The sequence below is a fragment of the Heterodontus francisci genome, chromosome 18 (assembly GCF_036365525.1).
Source record: "Heterodontus francisci isolate sHetFra1 chromosome 18, sHetFra1.hap1, whole genome shotgun sequence".
Classification (NCBI taxonomy): Eukaryota; Metazoa; Chordata; class Chondrichthyes; order Heterodontiformes; family Heterodontidae; genus Heterodontus; species Heterodontus francisci.
In genome coordinates, this window is record NC_090388.1 from 68967659 (window position 1) to 68989626 (window position 21968).

Genomic DNA, 21968 nt, shown 5'->3' on the forward strand with positions numbered 1-21968 from the left:
CTGCATGAAAAGGTTTTTCCTCAGGTTGCTTTTGCTTCTTTTATCAATTATTTTAAATCTGTGCCCTCTCATTCTCAATCCTTTCACGAGTGGGAACAGTTTCTCTCTATCTACTCTGTCCAGACCCCTCATGATTTTGAATACCTCTATCAAATCTCCTCTCAGTCTTCTTTTCTCCAAGGAAAACAGTCCCAACTTCTCCAATCTATCTTCATAACTGAAGTTCCTCATCCCTGGTACCATGCTTGTGAATCTTTTCTACACTCTCTCCAAGGCCCTCAGGTTTTTCCTAAATTGCAGTGCCCAGAAATGGACGCAATACTCCAGCTGAGGCTGAACTAGTGTCTTATACAAGTTCAACATACCTCTTGCTCTTATACTCGATACCCCTGTTAATAAAGCCCAGGATACTGTATGCTTTTTTTAACCACTATCAATCTGTCTTGCCACCTTCAATGCCTTATGTACATGTACACCCAGGTCCATCTGCTCCTGCACCCCCTTTAGAATTAGAATTGTGCCCATTATTTTATATAGTTTCTCCATGTTCTTCCTACCAAAATGAATTACTTCACATTTCTCTGCATTGAACTTCATCTGCCACCTGTCCACCCATTCCACCAACTTGTCTATGTCCTTTTGAAGTTCTACACTATCCCCCTCACAGTTCACAATGCTTCCAAGTTTCGTATCATCTGCAAACTTTGAAATTGTGCCCTTTACAACAAGGTCTAAGTCATTAATATATATCGGGAAAAGCAAGGGTGCCAACATTGATTCCGCTACAAACCTCCCTATAGCCCAAAAAATATCCATTAACCACTACTCCTGTTTCCTGTCACTCAGCTAATTCCGTATCCATTTTTCTACTGTCCCGTTTATTCCATGCGCTATAACTTTGTTCACAAGTGTTAAGACCAGGTAAGAAAGGTGTCAAGGGGTCTTTTACTGTCTTCACCTGGTCTTATTGTAACAGGGTTTAATTTTTAAACATACTGTGTTTTGAGATTCCCCCTTGGTGAATCCTTGTTCACCACTTTTCAATTATAAGGCAAAGAAATGAACATAAAAAGTCTTTCTTAGGTTTACAGAAGAAAAGTTAGATTTATTAAAACTTAAACTTAAACTCTAATATGGTAAATGCCTACGGATACACGCCGCACCCCACATTAGCATGCATATGCAATACGCACATGCAAATAGGAACAGAAAAGAGAAGAAAAATAAAGTAAAAAAAGTTTGAGGCAATCTCTGAAGAGAGGTTTTTACTGTGCTTCGAGCTCGCTATAGTCCTTGATTGTAGGTAGTCTTGCTTTTCATTGGGGCTCAGTATTCTTCTTAAACCTCTTTCTTTCTTGGGGTTCATATGTCTTCAATAGGTCTTCAGTTCCGTGAGAAAGAGATGGGAGCAGACAGGAGAGAGGTGTTTTCAGTCCAGGAGAAAAGAGCTTTATGCCTTTCAAACACTCTGAGGCAAGTTCCAATTCAAACAGCCAGTTAGTCATGTGACTAAACTGGCCTGACCAGGTCTTTTGTGTAATGGAGAAGCAGGGACTGGGTCCTTTGTTCCAACACTGTCTGCTAGCATGCAAGTGTCTTTCCAGTCAGGGGCTTGGCAATTCCTTGTGATAGGCCCTCTTTTCTTCCCAGCCACAATTTAAAGTTTTAATGTTCATGTGGCGAAATAATGTGTGCCTCAATCTTGGCAGGTGGGGGCCTGCATGACAACACATCTATTGTGTGGCACTGTATCAAAACCCTTCTGGAAGTGTAGCTGTCTCTCTTCTGGCAAAAAATGTGCATCAGTCAGACTAAGCTTATTATTTATCAAAAGAAGGGAAATTAAATACAGAAGAAAGTAAAAGCCAATGTAATAAATCAGTGATAAAAGCTTTCAATTATGTCATACTAGGTTGACTGATTTTTGACTCTGAAAACAGGAAATTTATCTTTAGCTATTACCAAGACCTTGAAACAAATGGTTCTTCAGCTGTAATATTCCATGCTGACAGGCAAGCTCCAAGTACACCATTCAATGTGACTGGGCAATGTTTGCATAAACAGACAAGGAGGAATTCAAATAAAGTGACCTCAGAATGTGTGAAGAACCATATCAAAAGAAACAGTTGTTTCTATACTCATAATTACAGATTGATCATTTAATATCTTATTCAAAAGATGATGCATCAGATAATGAACCATTCGAGTTATGTGCTGAAATCTTGGAGTAGGACTGAAACTCACAACCCATTGACGCTGGAGTACTATCTTGAAACTAAATTCCTAGCGATGGTTTAAATTCATTCTCCGACAGCTGGAAGTTTGTATGCAGAGATGTTTTGTGAACCATTGTTATGGTGCTCAAGTTCATGATGGGCATCAGAATGATATGGTACATAAAACCTTTCATTTTGATTATGGTAACATCAGTTACAGTGACACATTTCCTGTCCCTTTCTCATTGTAAAAGGAAATAACGGGTGTCAACAGCCTTAACAACTCAATACAGATGGTTGGTGGGCAACTTGACAGACATTGCTTCTAATTTGTTTAGTATTGTGCATAGATACATAAAGCCTCTTCAAAACATTGTTATAAAGGCTTTGTCTGTCATGCCCAGTAAAGGCATGTTTAAACATGGGCCGTATTCAGCATAGAATCTTTTGAAACTGAATTTTTAAAAAATGAATCACAATGGACATTAAAAGACTACATTAGATGGCTGCAATTTCAGCCCAGATTCAAGTATCTCAAGCCTCTGGAAAGTTCCTAATTGAATGACCGTGGGTGCAGTGCCTCCTTGGATGGATATACCAAGACAAAACCATTTGTGGAATTCACACTTCTTGTTTGTGGTCTGACCCAAACTCAATATCTATGGATTCCTAGACTCACTGACTCAAAGCTCAAAACTTAATAAAGAGAGCTGTAAGAAAACAGTTCAATCATAAGTGGGTGTGAATGTCCACCATCCATCCCCACTGTGTAGCAATGGCTTTGACCATCAAATTATTCTGGGTGGACAATAGAAGTATTGATCAGGTAGCCACCTGACCAAAACTAATCACAAATAACGTATCTTATTATTCCAAGCACCAGGGAGAAACTGGTCAGTCTTCAAACAACAACATGCAGAGACAGCAGCAAAGGCAGAACACCTAGGCCTTAAAATTGGAGACAACAACATCCTGAGGTCTCTGAGCCTGTTCTTTTTCAAGTCCACCAGCACAGAAATCCAACCACCTAGTAATAATTCTACAAGCAACTAATCTCATAACCTGCTGAAAATCCACCTCTTCGAGAAAATCCTGCAATCACTTCGATATGCGACTCTGGCTATTGTGACAAAAACCACACCTGCCAAATTGAGACATATTAATTTCATCATATGGAACATTATTTTTGAACTGTTACTGAACTTGAAATAACTTGTTTAAAAAGACCACAACAGTGGCTGAAAACATGGCTGCACATTTCTAAAAGACAGTTGTCTGAAGAAGACAATGAGAGTGCCTCCCCGATTCAATTAGCCAGAGGGATTTTTGTCAATAGTGGTGATCAAGAGACATTGAATGTGTAAGAGCCAGCATTCCAACCCTCATCCTCCCCCATCCCCACCAAGCGTGTCTGCCAAGCTTGAAGGAATCCACAAACCTCGCAGGAAAGACTGTTCCAAATAAGGAGCTTGTAACATGACTAACCTGCTGGCCAACCTGGGGGTTGTTTGAATTGTGCCACATAGAAAGGAACAGACAGCAATTTGAAGACAAAAGAGAAGAAAGGTCTCTCCCTCTATCTCTCTCTCAAGCAAAGTTCCAGGGATCCACAGAAGTAACGTAAGCCTCAAGACAGAAGACCAGCGAAACAAGTTTGAAAGTGTGCACTGGGCCCCAAAAAGAACTGCAAGATTTAACTTTAATCGAAGACTTTACATCCAATCCAAAACCAGTAACTGAACTCCAGCTATTACTTCAAACCTTTCCCCTCTTCTCCTCGGTCTCTAATTGCGTGTATGTTTATCACGTATGCATGCTAGCATGGTTGCGTCTCGTATTTTTAGTCGTTTTAACTGAGTTAGAGTTTTAAGGTTAATAAACTTATACCTTTCTTTTTTAAATCTGAGAAAACCTGTCTAGTCGATTTCTTTGCCATTACAATTAGAAAGCAGTGAGCAAGGACTAACCGAGAGGGAAGCTAAAACATGGTGTTTTAAAAGTTAAACCCTGTTATGGCCAGACCAGGAAAAGGCTGATAGGGGAACCCTAGGCCTCTGCCTCACCTGGTCGTAACACTATTGAATCCACCTAACTACACTTCAGGAGTGCAAACGCCTTCTTCATCGTGCCCACAACGCATGCCTTTTGCCCAGGACGAGCCCTTTGTTTGTGATGGGAAAAGTGCACTATCCTCTTTAACGACATTTTTTCCTTGAATGTGAGTGGTGAGTGAGCGACTTAGGGTCAGACTTTCAGGGTGAACGTGTGAATAAAAATAATCCTCTTTATTTCAACCCATGAAAAGCATGCTGTTGGTTATTCAAATTGGCCACACACTCAGGGGTTAAGAAACACACCCATTCTCCTTTTCAAAAAACACACTGGACTACGGCCAGTAAAGGGAAGAGAATTGGAGTTTCGGTTCTCTCTCAATTCTGTCTATAACAATCTGTATATTTTATTTTGTGTGGGAGGCAAGTTGGTTTAAAACAAGGTGACATGCTATTTTGTTAACTGAAATAAAGTTATTAAAAACAATCGTTATTCAGCTTTAAAATAAACGATAATTCTAACAGCAGCTAAGATGAAATGTCACATGAAATTAGCTCCATAATCTATTCCCAGCTCCACAAATCTGCAGTGCGAGCTATTTTTAAGCCAGCAATATTTCATGATGGCAAAATTCCACAGGGCCTATTTTGACTTTTGGGTGATCGACTGGAGCAGTTGGCTGATCAGCCATTTATTCTGACAGTGAAGAAGCCTCCGTGATTTTGAGGCCTGGCCTCATTTAAATCTGGCAGGCACCAAACAGGTGTCCTGGTGCAGCTCACCAGATTGAGGCCACAAGCCTTGTGGGGGGAATGCAGTCACGATTGTGAAGAGTGGAGGCCTCATGGCAGCAGCGACCCAGATTATTTTTATGAGCCTTAGAGATGCAAAATAATTCAACACATCTTTAGTCGGCCTCTTCAGTTCCATTGCCCTGGAACAAATCACACATCAAATAAACAATTGTTACTGCAATTCAAAAGTCACCGAGTTCCTATAACATTGAATTTCTTTTCAGGATTTTTCAGTTGCCCCCACAACCTCCAACCAAAAGCAAGTTTTTAGTTATTTCCTTCTGTGGAGCCAAGAGGAGCAAGAGTTCTCCCTCACCTTGAGAGCCCTGGTAATTGCCCCATTGCCCCCTACCCCCAGCCATTGCCTCCATGAACTTTGAGATTTCCATCCAGTGACCCAAATGTACTTTCCTCGAGGCGTGACAGGTGCCGGCAACTCAGCCCAAAGATGTAGAGTAGGTTTGAGGCCCGATGTCAGATTAGCCTTTCGCCACTTTTTCAGGTGCTTGTGAAAAGGAGCCCAGATTCACTTCTAGCCCTTCATGTCCAAGAATCAAGCATAAAGGCCAGGAAATCAGATAGTATCCAAAACTTGGGTGTGATCTGAATCCTATGTCACTGTACGTGCCTAAAGAGCCTGGCCTCAGTACCATGGCCAATTGATTTTGTTTGTTATAGCATCCCCAACACCTGGGGGACTTTAATGCCAGGGTTGGGGCCGACCATGTCTCATGGCCCTCCTGCCTTGGGCGCTATGGCGTTGGAAGGATGAATGAGAACAGGCAGAGACTGCTTGAGTTGTGTACCTATCATAACCTCTGCATCAACAACTCGTTCTTTCACACTAAACCCTGTCACCAGGTTTCATGGAGGCACCCAAGATCGCGTCGTTGGCACCAGCTAGACCTCATCGTCACAAGGCGAGCCTCCTTAAACAGTGTTCAAATCACACGCAGCTTCCACAGTGCGGACTGCGACACCGACCACTCCCTGGTGTGCAGCAAGGTTAGACTCAGACCAAAGAGGTTGCATCATTCCAAGCAGAAGGGCCACCCGCGCATCAACACGAGCAGAATTTCTCATCCACAGCTGTTACAAAAATTTCTAAATTCACTTGTAACATCCCTTCAAAACACTCCCACAGGGGATGCTGAGACCAAGTAGGCCCACATCAGAGACGCCATCTATGAGTCAGCTTTGACCACCTACGGCAAACGTGCGAAGAGAAATGCAGACTGGTTTCAATCTCATATTGAAGAGCTGGAGCCTGTCATAGCGGCTAAGCGCATTGCAATGCTGAACAAGAAAGCCCCCAGCGAGTTAACATCCATAGAACTTAAAGCTGCCAGAAGCACTGCACAAAGAACAGCTGGGCGCTGCGCAAATGACTACTGGCAACACCTATACAGTCATATTCAGCTGGCCTCAGACACCGGAAACATCAGAGGAATGTATGATGGCATTAAGAGAGCTTTTGGGCCAACCATCAAGAAGATCGCCCCCCTCAAATCTAAATCAGGGGACATAATCAATGACCAACGCAAACAAATGGACCGCTGGGTTGATCCCTGTTTCACGCCACTCAGGATAGGAAAGGGGTCTGATGAGGTGCCGCCATGTTGGACTGTACTCCAGGGAGAATGCTATCACTGAGACTGCCCTCAATGCAGCCCAGCCTCTACCAGTCATGGATGAGCTGGACATACAGCCAACAAAATCGGAACTCAGTGATGCCATTGATTCTCTAGCCAGCGGAAAAGCCCCTGGAAAGGACAGCATTACCCCTGAAATAATCAAGAGTGCCAAGCCTGCTATACTCTCAGCACTACATGAACTGCTATGCCTGTGCTGGGACGAGGGAGCAGTACCACAGGACATGCGCGATGCCAATATCATCACCCTCTATAAAAACAAAGGTGACCGCGGTGACTGCAACAACTACCGTGGAATCTCCCTGCTCAGCATAGTGGGGAAAGTCTTTGCTCGAGTCGCTCTAAACAGGCTCCAGAAGCTGGCCGAGCGCGTCTACCCTGAGGCACAGTGTGGCTTTCGTGCAGAGAGATCGACCGTTGACATGCTGTTCTCCCTTCGTCAGATACAGGAGAAATGCCGTGAACAACAGATGCCCCTCTACATTGCTTTCATTGATCTCACCAAAGCCTTTGACCTCGTCAGCAGACGTGGTCTCTTCAGACTACTAGAAAAGATCGGATGTCCACCAAAGCTACTAAGTATCATCACCTCGTTCCATGACAATATGAAAGGCACAATTCAACATGGCGGCACCTCATCAGACCCCTTTCCTATCCTGAGTGGCATGAAACAGGGCTGTGTTCTCGCACCCACACTTTTTGGGATTTTCTTCTCCCTGCTGCTTTCACATGCGTTCAAGTCTTCTGAAGAAGGAATTTTCCTCCACACAAGATCAGGGGGCAGGTTGTTCAAAGTCCAAAGTACGGAAAGTCCTCATCAGGGAACTGCTCTTTGCTGATGATGCTGCTTTAACATCTCACACTGAAGAGTGCCTGCAGAGTCTCATCGACAGGTTTGCGGCTGCCTGCAATGAATTTGGCCTAACCATCAGCCTCAAGAAAACGAACATCATGGGGCAGGACGTCAGAAATGCTCCATCCATCAATATTGGCGACCACGCTCTGGAAGTGGTTCAAGAGTTCACCTACCTAGGCTCAACTATCACCAGTAACCTGTCTCTAGATGCAGAAATCAACAAGCGCATGGGAAAGGCTTCCACTGCTATGTCCAGACTGGCCAAGAGAGTGTGGGAAAATGGCGCACTGACACGGAACACAAAAGTCCGAGTGTATCAGGCTTGTGCCCTCAGTACCTTGCTCTATGGCAGCAAGGCCTGGACAACGTATGTCAGCCAAGAGCGACGTCTCAATTCATTCCATCTTCGCTGCCTCCGGAGAATACTTGGCATCAGGTGGCAGGACCGTATCTCCAACACAGAAATCCTCGAGGCGGCCAACATCCCCAGCTTATACACACTACTGAGTCAGCGGCGCTTGAGATGGCTTGGCCATGTGAGCCGCATGGAAGATGGCAGGATCCCCAAAGACACATTGTACAGCGAGCTCGCCACTGGTATCAGACCCACCGGCCGTCCATGTCTCCGCTTTAAAGACGTCTGCAAACGCGACATGAAGTCCTGTGACACTGATCACAAGTCGTGGGAGTCAGTTGCCAGTGATCGCCAGAGCTGGCGGGCAGCCATAAAGACGGGGCGAAAGTGTGGTGAGTCGAAGAGACTTAGCAGTTGGCAGGAAAAAAGACAAAAGCGCAAGGGGAGAGCCAACTGTGTAACAGCCCCGACAAACAAATTTCTCTGCAGCACCTCTGGAAGAGTCTGTCACTCTAGAATTGGCCTTTATAGCCACTCCAGGCGCTGCTCCACACACCACTGACCACCTCCAGGCGCTTACCCATTGTCTCTCGAGATAAGGAGGCCAAAGAAGAAGAAGAAGGATTGTTTGTTACCGGAGAGCTGTGATCGCCAAACATGACTCCAGAGGCAACTCATAGATTGCAGGGAAGTATAAAATAATGCATGGAGCCTGCTGCACTGAGTTGGGATCCAAGTTGACAAAGGAATCTGAAATAGGCATTCGGCTCCTTATTTGCGTAGCAGTAGACCCTCACACCTGTTCCACGCAGCTTCCCTGGACTACAGGGCACCCTAATCAATTTTGGTGTGGACATCCCATGCAATATTGGGCCCTGCAGCCTTGGTCTTTTATCAAAAACAGGCACTGCGCAAATAAGTTTCCAAGCCAACCAATCGAAAAAGTCGACCCTCATGATTCAAGTCTATGTCAACACCAACATAGGCTGAGATACCAAATTTGTCAATCCAAAGTTATTTCTCAGAGGCTTTTCTCAAAAAAGACTTCATTAATTTTTAAGTTTGTAGGATACAGCAGCACAGGATACTGCAAATTTTTACAACTACAACGTCACCAAGAACAGTTTACATAAGAAATTCTAATTATAACAGATTAGGTAGGCATTTTCAATGTTAAATGTCGACATTAAAATGCCTGAACAAAAACTATGCCAACAGGACATTAAGTTCTGGACAGAAAATATATACAAACATACATACAAGATATTTTGAATACCACATAGATTAATAGTATTTGCTAAATTATTTGTACCTTAAAAGGTCATTAAACATTTTCTTTGTACTGTAAAAATTCAGTGAACATTTAATATTTCAACTATGTGAAGATGGCAATGTTGTAATCCAAGTGAACAAAATCCATAAAGCAAGATTACATATTAGAGTAATTGTTAATTCTCAGCACCTAACTACAAAATAGCAGACACCAATAAAAGTAAAGGTTCCTGTACTTCAGTCACTCACAGGCCTGTTTTTCCACTTGTTATAGGAGAAGAGAATTTGGCAGATGAAGTTTAATGTGGATAAGTGTGAGGTTATCCATTTTGGTCAGAAGAATAGAAAGGCAAATTATCTAAATGGAGAGAAACTTCAGAGTGCTTCGGTGCAGAGGGATCTGGATATCCTCATGCATGAATCGCAGAAAACTAGCATGCAGGTACAGCAGGTGATAAGGAAAGCAAATGGAATTTTGGCATTTATTGCTCAAGGAATAGAGTATAAAAGTCGGGAAGTGTTGCTGCAACTGTACAAGGCATTAGTGAGACCGCACCTGGAGTATTGTGTACAGTTTTGGTCCCCTTACTTGAGGAGGGATGTAGTTGCATTGGAGGCAGTTCAGATGAGGTTCACTAGATTGATTCCAGAGATAAGGGGTTTGTCTTATGAAGAGATATTGAGCAGTTTAGGCCTTTACTCCCTAGCGTTTAGAAGAATGAGAGGAAATCTAATTGCGGTATATAAGATGATTAAGGGGATTGACAAAGTAGACGTAGAGAGGATGTTACCTCTGGTGGGGCAATCTAGAACGAGAGGTCATAGTTCTGGGATAAAGGGTAGCAGATTTAAAACAGAGATGAGGAAAACTTACTTCTCTCAAAGGGTCGTGAGTCTGTGGAATTCACTACCCCAGAGTGCAGTGGATGCCGGGACATTGAGTAAATTTAAGGAGGAGATAGACAGATTTTTAATTAGTAATGGGTTGAAGGGTTATGGAGAACAGGCAGGAAAGTGGAGTTGAGGCCGTGATGAGATCAGCCATGATCGTATTGAATGGCGGAGCAGGCTCGAGGGGCTGAATTGCCTACTCCTGCTCCTAGTTCTTATGTTCTTAAGAGAATGCAAAACTCAAGGGAGAGGACTGGAGGTGGCTCACCACAAGTAGTCCAGTTCACAGATGCAGGAGAGGATGCCATGGAGATAAGCCACACACTTGTGTCCCTCTCAACTGGAGACAGAGAGACTGGTGGCAGAATTAAATATACCTGTGACAACATACATGCTGACTTTACTTCATGAATGACTGAACTATGAGCTCTGCTCAGCTGGACACAGATGCCAAACCCCAGGGAGTTATTGTTGAAAAGGAGAATGCTAAAGCTGCAGTAAGTGTGTCAGGTGCTGGGAGATGTGCCAGGTATCGTGTCCACAGTACTGGTGAGGATGGAGGAGTCCAGCTGTAGAAGTAGTGGATTGTGGTGCAGGTAATGAAGAGATTGTCTACCATGGAGAGATTGGCCATATCCGTAGAACTTAAAGCAGAGCTCTGAAATGCAGGTGATGACCATAGCTATGCAGAAGACATCTGCCACTTTAAACAGGATACCTTATCCATGGTCTTACAATGAGTGACTGATCTTTACCAAGTTGCTCCTCAGTAGAGTGGTAGGAGTAATATAGCACTGAGCTAGGAGGGATGATGGCAAAAGGGGACATGGAAGTGAGAACTCCACTCAAAACACTTCCACTTCACAACCTTTGGCCCCCAAACCCATAACAGTAGTTGGAGTATCAGAGTATAAATCAGGAAAATAGAGATGCATATAACAAGGGTAATACGATAATCATAGGGGAAATTAATCTTCATATAGACCAGGCAAACCAAATTTGCTGTTAATATGGAGGATGAGTTCATGGAATGTATACAAGATAGTGGATGCATTGCTTTTGATCCTCAAGAATTCCTTACATTCGAGAACAGTCCCCATGGATTGGAAGGAGGGATAGAAAAACAGGGAACTAAAGGCAAGTTAGTCTGACCTCAATAGTAGGGAAAATGCTAGAATCTATTACTAGCGTGTGGTAACACAGGAGTAGAATATCATAATATGATGGTAGGCAGAGTCAACAAGGATTTATGAAAGGGAAATTGTGTTTGACAAATCCGTCAAGAGTTTTTTTGAGGTGGTAACAAGTAGGGTAGGCAAGGGGGAACCAATGGATGCAGTGTATTTGGATTTTCCAAAAGTATTCAACAAGGTGCCACACAAGAGGTTATTACGCAATATTGAGGCTCATAGGATTGTGGAAAATATATTAGCATGAATTGAGAATTATTTAACAAACAGAAAACAGAGAGTAGGAATAAATGGGTTACTTTTGGTTTGGCAAACTGTAACTAGCAGGTATCGCAAGGATAGGTGGTTGGGCCTCATTTATTCACAATCTATATTAATGACTTATGCAAGGGAACTGAGTTTAATGTACCAAATTTGTAAATGATACAAAGTTAGGTGGGAAAATAAGCTGTGAGGAGGATGCAAAGAGGATTTAGACAGGTTAAGTGAGTAGGCAAGATGTGCCAGATTTAATATGTGGGAAAGCGTGAAGTTATCTTCTTCGGAAGAAACAATAGAAAAAATGTTTTTTTAAAGTGGTGAAAGTCTGGGAAATGTTGGTATTCAAAGGGACCTAGGTGGCATTGTAAATGAATCACAGAAAGTTAACATGCAGGTATGACAAACAATTAAGAAAACGAATGGTATGTTTTTTTGTAATTCATTCATGCAATGTGGGTGTCGCTGTCTAGGCCAGCATATTTGCTCATCCCCAATTGCCCTCGAGAAGGTGGTGGTGAGCTGTCTTCTTGAACCGCTGCAGTCCAGGTGGGGTAGGGACACCCACAGTGCTGTTAGGAAGGGAGTTCCAGAATTTTGACCCAGCGACAATGAGGGAATGGCGATATAGTTCCAAGTCAGGACTGTGCGTGGCTTGAAGGTGAACTTGCAGGTGGTGGTGTTCCCAACTATTTGCTGCCCTTGTCCTTCGAGGTGGTAGAGGTCGCGGGTTTGGAAGGTGCTGTCTAAGGAGCCTTGGTGCATGCGGCAGTGCATCTTGTAGATGATGCGCACTGCTGCCATTGTGCGTCGGTGGTGGAGGGAGTGAATGTTTGTAGATGGGGTGCCAATCAAGCTGGCTGCTTTGTCCTGGATGGTGTCAACCTTCTTGAGTGTTGTTGGAGCTGCACCCATCCAGACAAGTGGAGAGTATTCCATCACATTCCTGACTTGTGCCTTGTAGATGGCGGACAGGCTTTGGGGAGTCAGGAGGTGAGATACTCGCTGTTCCAGTTCGGTTTCTGGTCAGTGGTAACCCCTAGGATGTTGATAGTGGGAATTCAGTGATCATAATGTCATCAAATGTCAAGGGGAGATGGTTAGATTCTCTCTTCTTGTAGATTGTCATTGCCTGGCACTTGTGTGGTGCGAATGTTACTTGCCACTTACCAAGCCTGCATATTATCCAAGTCTTGCTGCATTTCTACAGACTGCTTCAGTATCTGAGGAGTCACGAATGGCGAACACTTTGCAATCATCAGCAAACATCCCCACTTATGACTTTATGATTGAAGGAAGGTCATTGATGAAGCAGCTGAAGATGGTTGGGCCCAGGACACTACCCTGAGGAACTCCTGCAGTGATGTCCTGGAGCTCAGATGATTGACCTCCAACAATCACAGCCATCTTCCTTTGTGCTAGGTATGACTCCAACCAGCGGAGAATTTCCCCCCGATTCCCATTGACTTCATTTTTGCTGGGGCTCCTTGATGCCATACTCGGTCAAATGCTGCCTTGATGTCAAGGGCAGTCACTCTCACCTCACCTCTTGCGTTCAGCTCTTTTGGCCATGTTTGAATCAAGGCTGTAATGAGGTCAGGAGCTGAATGGCCATGGTGGAACCCAAACTGAGCAGGTCTCTGAGCAGGTTATTGCTAAGTAAGTACTGCTTGATAGCACTGTCGATGACACCTTCCATCACTTTACTGATGATTGAGAGTAGACTGATGGGGCGGTCATTGGCTGGGTTGGACTTGTCCTGCTTTTTGCGTACAGGATATACCTGGACAATATTCCACATTGCCGGGTAGATACCAGCGTTGTAGCTGTACTGGAACAGCTTGGATAGGGGTGCGGCTAGTTCTGGAGCACAGGTCTTCAGTACTATTGCCGGAATGTTGTCAGGGCCCATAGCCTTTGCAGTATCCGGTGCCTTCAGTCATTTCTTGATATCACATTGAGTGTATCGAATTGGCTGAAGACTGGCATCTGTGATGTTGGGGACTTCAGGTGGAGGCCGCGATGGATCATCAACTTCTAGCTGAAGATTGTTGCAAATGCTTCAGCCTTATCTTTCGCACTGATGTGCTGGGCTCCCCCATCATTGAGGATAGGGTTATTTGTGGAGCAACCTGCCCCAGTTGGTTGTTTGATTGTCCACCACCATTCACGACTGGATGTGGCAGGACTGCAGAGCTTAGATCTGATCGTTGATTATGGGATCTCTTAGCTCTTTCTATTGCATGCTGCTTACACAGTTTGGCACGCAAGTAGTCCTGGGTTGTAGCTTTACCAGGTTGACACCTCATTTTGAGGTATGCCTGGTGCTGCTCCTGGCATACCCTCCTGCACTCTTCATTGAACCAGGGTTGGTCTCCCGGCTTGATGGTAATGGTAGAGGGGGGAGATGCTGGGCCATGAGGTTACAGATTGTGGTTGAGTACAGTTCTGCTGCTGCTGATGGCCCACAGTGCCTCCTGAATGCCCAGTCTTTCATTCCTAGATCTGTTTGAAATCTATCCCATTTAGCACAGTGGTAGTGCCACACAATACGAGGGAGGGTATCCTCAATGTGAAGGCGGGACTTCGTCTCCACAAGGACTGTGCGGTGGTCATTCCTACTAATACTGTCAGACATATTTATCTGCGGCAGGCAGAGTGGTGAGGACAAGGTCAAGTATGTTTTTCCCTCGTTAGTTCCCTCACCACCTGCCGCAGACCCAGTCTAGCAGCTATTTCCTTTAGGACTCGGCCAGCTCAGTCAGTTGTGGTGCTACCAAGCCACTCTTGTTGATGGATATTGAAGTCCCCCACCCAGAGTACATTCCGCACCCTGGCCACCCTCAGTGCTTCCTCTAAGTGGTGTTCAACATGGAGGAGTACTGATTCATTAGCTGTGGGAGGGCGGCAAGTGGTAATCAGCAGGAGGTTTCCTTGCCCATGTTTGGCCTGATGCCATGAGACTTCATGGGCTCTGGAGTCAATGTTGAGGACTCCCAGAGCGACTTCCTCCCGACTATATGCCAGTGTGCCGCCACCTCTGCTGGGTCTGTCCTGCCAGTGGGACAGGACATATACGGTGATAGTGATAGCGGTGTCTGGGACATTATCTGTAAGGTCCTTGAGTATGACGATGCCAGGCTATTATAGAGTCATAGAAGAGTCGTACAACATAGAAACAGGCCCTTCGGCCCACTGCGTCCATGCCGACCATAATGCCTATCTATACTAATCCCACCTGCCTGCATTAATTCCATATCCCTCTATGCCTTGCTCATTCAAGTACCTGTCCAGCTGTCTCTTAAATGTCACTACTGTTCCTGCCTCCACCACCTCCTCAGGCAGCTCATTCCAGATACCCACTATTCTTTGTGTGAAAAATTTACCCCTTTGATCCCCTTTAAACCTCCTCCCTCTCACCTTAAATCTATGCCCTCTTTTAGTCACCCCTACCATGGGAAACAGACTCTGGCTATCTACCATATCTATGCCTCTCATCATTTTATATACCTTTATCATGTCCCCTCTTAACCTCCTTCGCTCCAGGGAAAACAGACCCAGCCTATCCAATCTCTCTTTCTAACTCAAGCCCTCCAAACCAGGAAACATCCTTATGAAGGACTGGAGAATAGCCAATGTTCTTCCTTTGTTTAAGAAGGGTAGCAAGGATAATCCAGGAAATTATAGGCCGGTGAGCCTTATGTCAGTGGTAGGGAAATTATTAGAGAGGATTCTTCGGGACAGGATTTACTCCCATTTGGAAACAAAAGAACTTATTCGCGAGAGGCAGCATGGATTTGTGAAGGGGAGGTCGTGTCTCACTAATTTGATTGAGTTTTTTGAGGAAGTGACAAAGATGATTGATGAAGGAAGGGCAGTGGATGTTATCTATATGGACTTCAGTAAAGCCTTTGTTAAGGTCCCTCGTGGCAGACTGGTACAAAAGGTGAAGTCACACGGGATCAGAGGTGAGCTGGCAAGATGGATACAGAACTGGCTCGGTCATAGAAGACAGAGGGTAGCAGTGGAAGGGTGCTTTTCTGAATGGAGGGATGTGACTAGTGGTGTTCCGCAGGGATCAGTGCTGGGACCTTGGCTGTTTGTAGTATATATAAATGATTTGGAGGAAAATGTAGCTGGTCTGATTAGTAAGTTTGCGGACGACACAAAGGTTGGTGGAGTTGCGGATAGTGATGAGGATTGTCAGACGATACAGCAGGATATAGATCGGTTGGAGACTTGGGCAGAGAAATGGCAGACGGAGTTTAATCTGGACAAATGTGAGGTAATGCATTTTGGAAGCTCCAATGCAGGTGGGAAGTATACAGTAAATGGCAGAACCCTTAGGAGTATTGACAGGCAGAGAGATCTGGGCGTACAGATCCACAGGTCACAAAGTGGCAACGCAGGTGGATAAGGTAGTCAAGAATGCATACGGCATACTTGCCTTCATCGGTCGGGGCATAGAGTATGAAAATTGGCAAGTCATGCTGCAACTGTACAGAACTTTAGTTAGGCCACACTTGGAATATTGCGTGCAATTTTGGTCGCCACACGACCAGAAGGACGTGGAGGCTTTGGAGAGGGTATAGAAGAGGTTTACCAGGATGTTGCCTGGTCTAGAGGGCATTAGCTATGAGGAGAGGTTGGATAAACTCGGATTGTTTTCACCGGAACGACGGAGGTGGAGGGGCAACATGATAGAGGTTTACAAAGTTATGAGCGGCATGGACAAAGTGGATAGTCAAAAGCTTTTTCCCAGGGTGGAAGAGTCAGTTACTGGGGGACATAGGTTTAAGGTGAGAGGGGCAAAGTTTAGAGGGGATGTGCGAGGCAAGTTCTTTACACAGAGGGTGGTGAGTGCCTGGAGCTTGCTGCCAGGGGAGGTGGTGGAAGCAGGTACGATAGCGACGTTTAAGAGGCATCTCGACAAATGCATGAATAGGATGGGAATAGAAGGATACAGTCCCCGGAAGTGCAGAAGGTTTTAGTTTAGGCAGGCATCAAGATCGGCGCAGGCTTGGAGGGCCGAATGGCCTGTTCCTGTGCTGTACTGTTCTTTGTTATTTGAATCTTTTCTGCACCCTCTCTAGCTTAATCACATTTTTCCTGTAATGCGGTGACCAGAGCTGCACCCAGTACTCCAAATGCGGCCTAACCAATGTTATGTAACAACTGTAACATGATGTCCCAACTCTTGTACTCAATGCCTCGGCTGATGAAGGCAAGCATGTCATACGCCTTCTTCACCACCCTGTCTACCTGTGTTGCCACTTTCAGGGAACTATGTACTTGCACCCCAAGGTCTCTCTGCTCAACAACACTCCCCAGGGCCCTGCCATTCACTGGATATGTCCTGCCCTGGTTTAACTTGTCTGCATTAAATTCCATTTGCCACTCCCTTGCCCACTTTCCCAGTTGATCGATATCCTGTTGTAACCTTAGACAACCTTCTTCACTGTCCACTATACCACCAATTTTGTGTCATCTGCAAACTTACTAATCTTTTTATTTATTTATTTAGAGATACAGCACTGAAACAGGCCCTTCAGCCCACCGAGTCTGTGCCAACCATCAACCAACCATTTATACTAATCCTACACTAATTCCATATTTCTCCCACATCCCCACCTGTTCCTATATTTTCCTACCACCTACCTATACTAGGGGCAATTTATAATGGCCAATTTACCTAACAACCTGCAAGTCTTTGGCATGTGAGAGGAAACCGGAGCACCTGGAGGAAACCCATGCAGACACAGGGAGAACTTGCAAACTCCACACAGGCAGTACCCAGAATCGAACCCGGGTTGCTGGAACTGTGAGGCTGCGGTGCTAACTACTGCGGCGCTCATAATCACACCCCTTACATTTACATCCAAGTCATTAATATACATGACAAACAACAGAGGGCCCAGCACCGATCCCTGTGGCACACCACTGGCCACCGGCCTCCAATCTGAAAAACAACTCTCCACTACCACCCTCTGCCTCCTATCACCAAGCCAATTTTGTATCCCATTTGCTAGCTCACCGTGGATCCCATGTGTTCGAACCTTCTGGACCAGTCTACCATGCGGGACCTTGTCATAGGCCTTACTAAAGTCCATGTAGACAATGTCCATCGCCCTGCCCTCGTCAATCCTCTTGGTCACCTCCTCGAAAAGCTCAATCAAATTCGTGAGACATGATTTCCCACGCACAAAGCTATGCTGACTATCCCTAATCAGACCATGCCTTTCCAGATGCATATAAATCCTGTCTCTCAGAATCCCTTTCAATAACTTTCCCACCACTGATGTAAGGCTCACTGGCCTGTAGTTCCCTGGCTTGTCCCTGCTGCCCTTCTTAAATAAAGGCACAACATTAGCTATCCTCCAGTCTTCCGGTACCTCACCCGTGGCTAACGATGATACAGAAATCTCTGCCAGGGCCCCAGCAATCTCTTCCCTTGCTTCCCATAGTATCCTCGGATACACCTGGTCAGGCCCTTGGGATTTATCCACCTTAATGCAGTTCAAAACCTCCAACACCTCCTCCTTTGTAATGTTGATATGCTCCAGGATATCAGTGTTCCCCCTCCCTTGAACTCACTAGCTTCCATGACCATCTCCACGGTAAATATGGACAAGAAATATTCGCCCATTTCCCGTGGCTCCACACATAGATTGCCACACTGATCCTTAAGGGGACCTACTCTCTCCCTAGCTACCCTTTTACTCTTAATATACTTATAAAGGAGAATCCTAAAAGATTCTATCTTATCTGCCAGGGAAATCTCATGGCCCCTTTTCGCCCTCCTAATTTCCTTCTTAAGTGTAGTCCTACATCCCGTATACTCCTTGAGGGACTCGCTTGATCCCAGCTGCCTATACCTGACATATGCCTCCTTCTTTGTCCTGACCAGACCCTCAATATCCCTCGTCAACCAAGGTTCCCTCAACTTGCCAGCCTTGCCCTTCCATCTAACAGGAACATGCCGGCCCTGAACTCTTCCTATCTCACTTTTAAAAGCCTCCCACTTGCCAGACGTCCCTTTACCTGTAAACAGCCTCTCCCATTCAACCTTTGAGAGTTTCTGTCTGATGCCATCGAAATTAGCCTTCCCCCAATTTAGGACTTCAACTTGAGGACCAATCCTATCCTTTTCCACAACTATCTTGAAGCTAATAGAGTTCTGGTCACTGGTCCCAAAGTGCTCCCCCACTGACAATTTAACCACCTGCCCATCCTCATTTCCTAAGAGGAGGTCGAGTGTAGCCCCTTCTCTAGTAGGGCCATCCACATACTGCTTCAGAAAACTATCCTGGACACACTTAATAAATTCTTCCCCATCTGGTCCCTTCGCACTAAGGGCAGTTCCAGTCAATATTAGGGAAGTTAAAATCACCTACTATTACAACCCTATAATTCCTACACCTATCTGTGATTTCTCTACATGTATGCTCCTCCACTTCCCTCTGACTATTGAGGAGCTTATAGTATAATCCCATCAAAGTGATTACCCCTTTCTTATTTCTAAGTTCAACCCATATGGCCTCGCTGGACATTCCCCCCAGGATATCCTCTCTAAGTACTGCTGTGATGTCCCCCCTAATCAATAGTGCAACTCCCCCTCCTCTCTTACCTCCACTTCTGTCACGCCGGAAGGATCGGTACCCCGGAACATTGAGCTGCCAGTCCTGCCCATCCCTCAACCACGTTTCCGTAATAGCTATAATATCACAATCCCATGTACCAATCCATGCTCTGAGTTCATCTGCCTTACCTATCAGGCTTCTTGCATTAAAAGTAGTTTAGCCTACCAGACCTTCCACGCTCCCTGTCCTGCCCCTGCCCGGCCTGCCTACTGGACTGGCTTGCTTTAACCTCTACATTTGCCTCAACTATCTCATCTGAGAGACTACTACTTTGGGTCCCACCCCCCTGCAAGACTAGTTTAAACCCTCCCGAGTAGTACTAGCAAACCTCCCCTCATGGATATTGGTCCCCCTCCAGTTTAGATGCAACCCGTTCTTCTTGGACAGGTCACCTCTGCACCAGAAGAGATCCTAATGATCCAAGTAGCTGAAGCCCTCCAGCCTACACCAGCTCTTCAGCCATGCATTCATTTGCCTAATCCTCCTATTCCTGGCAAGGAGTAATCCTGAGATTACAACCCTAGAGGTCCTGCTTTTTAACCTTCTGCCTAACTACCTATATTCACTTTGCAGGACCTCATTTCTCTTCCTGCCTATGTCGGTTGTACCAATATGGAGCATGACCTCTGGCTACTCACCCTCCCCTTTCAGAAGGTCCTGCAGCCGCTCCGAGACATCCTTGACCCCAGCACCAGGGAGGCAAAATACCATCCTGGATTGTCATTTGTGACCACAGAAACGCCTTTCTGCACCTCTTACGATAGAATCCCCTATCACTATAGCTCTTCAAACCCTTTTCCTCCCCTGCTGTGCAACAGAGCCCTCCGTGGTGCCACAAACTAGGCTGTTGCTGCTTTCCCCTGGGGAGGTTATTCCCCCAACAGTATCCAAAGCAGTATATCTGTTTGAGAGGGGGATAGCCACAGGGGACTCCTGCACTACCTGCCTGCGCCTACTACTCTGTCTGGTGGTCACCCATCCCTTTTCTGCCTGTGCAGCCATTACCTGCGGTGTGACCACCTCACTAAACGTGTTATCCATGACGTCCTCAGCATCGCGGATGCTCCACAGTGAAACCACCCGCAGCTCCAGCTCCGTAATGCGGGTAGCCAGTAGCTGCAGATGGATACACCTCCTGCACACATGGTCATCAGGGACACTGGAAGCGTCCCTGATTTCCCACATAGCGCAGGAGGAGCAGATCACAGGGCTGAGCTCTCCTGTCATGACTTACCCTTAGATTAATTAGTTACTTCCTTAATTAAAAAGTACTAATTATGCTAGGGGCCTAGTTCTACCCACTTCAATCTAAAGTCCTTAAAAAAAAACACTTTAGTAGTACTCACCGTATCACCAGAGATTTTTTTCCAACAAAAAAAAAACAAAACTTTCTTTTATTTTTAATGATAGTCTAACAGCTGCTACTCACCAATCAATCATCTTGCAGCTCTCCTCTGACATCACTGTTTGCCTTTTTTTTTTCAAAACTCCGGCGCGCTGTAAGAGCTCTCTCCACTCCGCTCCCGGAAGGTGAGAGTCTGTCGGACAGCTCTCCCAACTTTGGCACATACCCCAGATGTTAGTAAGGAGGACTTTGCAGGGTCGACAGGGCAGAGTTTTCCGTTGTTGTTTCCGGTGCCTAGGTCAATGCTGGGTGGGCATTCTTTATTGATTGCGTAGCAGTTAGATACAACAGAGTAACTTGCTAGGCCATTTCAGAGGGCATTTAAGAGTCAATCACATGTGCTGGAATCACATTGGACCCGAGCCCGACCCAGCCCAAGTCCCTCCATTTTCCCCCCACGCCCAACACGAACCGAGCCCGACCCAACCACCGGAATGTTCCCTTTACCTACCTTCCGACTCCCAATCTTCAGGAAGCTGCAGCATGAGTGTGATGACGTCATAGCGACGCTCACTTGCTCGCTGCACAGACTCAGTTTCCTTCTTTGACGTTCCGGACTCACAGCTCAGGTAAGTTTTTTTACTTTTAACACTTACATGCAATTCTTGCTGTGTGCCCAACCTGAGCCCGAAAGCCGGACCCAGAAAAGCGGCCCGACCCAATCCGAACCCGACACGTCATTGGGTCCCATTGGGTTCGGGTCAGGTGGCAGGCCTTTAAAGGACAACAGATTTCCTTCCCTAAAAGGACATGAGTGAACCAGATGGGTTTTTACAACAATCGACAATGATTTCCTGGTCATCATTAGACTAGGTTTTAATTCCAGATTTATTAATTGAATTCAAATTCTACCTTCTGCTGTGGTGGAATTCGAACCCATGTCACCAGAGCAATAGCCTGGGTCTCTGGCTTACTAGGCCAGTGACAATACCACTACACTCACTGTGTCCCCATACTCCAAACCCTTTGTAATAAAGGCGAAGAGTGAAGAATTCTTACTGCAATTGTAAAGGGCCTTGGTAAGACCACTCCTGGAGTATTGTGCACAATTTTGGTCTCCTTAGCTAAGGAAGGATATATTCGCATTGGAAGGATTGCAACAAAGGTTCACTAGACTGATTCCTGGGATGAGGGGATTGTACTATGAGGAGAGATTGAGTCGACTGGGCCTGTATTCCTTGGAATGTAGAAGAATGAGAGGTGATATCATTGAAACATATCAAATTCTTAAGGGGCTTGACAGGGTAGAGGCTGGGAGGATGTTTCCCCTGGCAGGGGAGTCTGGAACTAGGAGTCTCAGAATAAGAAAGTGGCCATTTAGGACTGAGATGAGGAGAAATTTCTTCACTCAAAGGGTTGTGGATCATTGGAATTCTCTATCCTACAG